The sequence below is a fragment of the Pteropus vampyrus genome, unplaced genomic scaffold, assembly GCF_000151845.1.
Source record: "Pteropus vampyrus isolate Shadow unplaced genomic scaffold, Pvam_2.0 Scaffold28, whole genome shotgun sequence".
NCBI classification, from domain to species: domain Eukaryota; kingdom Metazoa; phylum Chordata; class Mammalia; order Chiroptera; family Pteropodidae; genus Pteropus; species Pteropus vampyrus.
In genome coordinates, this window is record NW_011888809.1 from 10,250,720 (window position 1) to 10,252,969 (window position 2,250).

The following is a 2,250-nucleotide window of genomic DNA, read 5'->3' on the forward strand; positions in this document are numbered from 1 at the left end:
TTTTTTCTTTTATTTTTGTCGTTAGGACTTAGTATGCTTGAATATATGTCAAGTACTATGAAAGATCCAAAATCCAAGACTAAAGTGTTGTTTCTCTCCTTCCAATATCTGTAACTGAATGTATAGCAATTAAGCCTGTGAAAAGTACAAAATGATAATAATTTAAAAGTCCAGAAAGAGAAAGCACAGGTGATGCTCATAAAAGCATAGACTTATGTTGTCTAACTATAGGCCACACACTGTTTAATGAACATTGTATCTATAAACTCACTTAATCTTCACAACCAAACTGTCAACTGTACACTAAAAATATCATTCACATTTTTCAGATAGGAGACTTAAAGTACAAAAGGTTAAATGACAAAGCAGGGTCACACAGTTACAAGAAACAGAACTGGGACGTAGTTCAGACAGGATGGCTCTTGAGTCTCTACACCTAAGCAGCATTCCATGTTGCCGCTGAAAGATCAGAAGGACCTTATCTTAGTTGTTATCCTGACCAGGGGAACCAGGACAGTTTTTCAAGGATGTTTAGATTTAACTACATAAAAATTGAGCTTAAAACAAAAATAAATGATTGATCTTGAATCTGCTCTTTGAAAACAAGTTTTGCATTTTTACATGGTTTCAACTTTTTTTCCCTATAGAAAACCCTTTACAGTCTAAATCAGCTGAGTGTGTATGTGTCAAGAATTGATGCGTGAGGAAGAGAAGGAAGAATATTTTACAGGCAAATGAGTGGTTTCGTTTAATAATGAAGTGTGTTTATTTAATTGTAATTTTAAAAGTCACATTCAATGAAAATAACATAATTTAAAATTTATTTTTACTTTGTCACTATGGTACACAGGGTTTGAAAAAAAGAATAGACCATGTTCAATTTTGGGGGAAAGGATGGTGAGGAGAATAGTATGTGACATTTAGAGTTCGTCTGCACTTACTGAGAGAAGTTGCGTGTGACACGTCATCAGGGCCATGGCTTGGCAACAGGACCGTCCTGGGCCACCGTATTGGCTGCGGAAGACTGTTCTCTGCCAGCTTACTGTTCCTGAACCGGCTGACATTTTATGGGGACTATTAGAAATGCATGAATTCTGCACACAAAATGTCAACTGATATATTAAGAAAGAGCAACTCGCTATAGTCACTAGCAGTAATTTTTTTAGCTTTTACCCCATTCTGCTTCATAGATATACTGTATATAAGCTTGTACCATTTCAGATGAGATCATTTGACACCCAAAATACACATTCAAGTTAAACTTTTGCTATAAGAGAGTGAAATCTTAAAGGAATATGAAAATAGTATCATTTCTCCATCTTCAGTTCAGAAACCAAGGTCATGGATTATGAATTTTAGACAGTCAATATATCATTCAAAAATCTTCCTAGATAGAAAGATAACATCTTTATTCAACTTGCTTATAACTTTTAAAGTATGTTCTAGCTTAATAGATTTTTGAGTTTGGACACGGGTAATTTTTACACATTGGATACTAATATGAAAAAAGTTAACCCCTATCATAAAGCAATTGAATTTAACATCATTTTTGGATTGAATTTTATAATTAGTGATCCTGTCTCTCACTAAGTCTAGAAATTCAGAGAAAATTAAATACTCGAATAATAAAATGTATGTTTAATATTTATGTAACCCTTTCAGTATGACATAGCTAAGAATGATTTTCCCCATGGAAAATGATATTCGCCATAAAATTGGCCCCTGGAGTACACGGATCCTCATACGCTCACCTTCAGACTCAGATGAATCGGCAGCCCGTAGACGGTGTCCCCCTATCCATGACTCAGCTCACGTCAGCATAAATATGGTTTTATTTCCGATTTCAGTACATGTTATCTCAACGTCCTTGTCACACGTAAGGCTGCTCGCCACACACACATCTGTCTCCACACATATCTGCCTTTCCGTCATGCTGAAGCTCATTTTTTTACCATCACTCCCGGAATTCCTTTTTTTGTTAAAACTACATGTTAATAATGTCATCTATAATAAGGTGATTTCAGATAACTTACCACAGCTCTGCCTAAAATGCAGGTAACTTAGCTAGAATTTTCTCATTGTTAATCATGTTGGTTCGGTGTTCACCAACACACAGTGTGCCCTTAATTATGTAGCTGTGAGAAATTTTTTAAATTTCAGAAACATGTTTTTGATTATATCTTTCAATATTAATCGTTCGGATTTATTTTCTTATGTGAACCCTAGCCAGGCACCACTTGTGTTTCATTT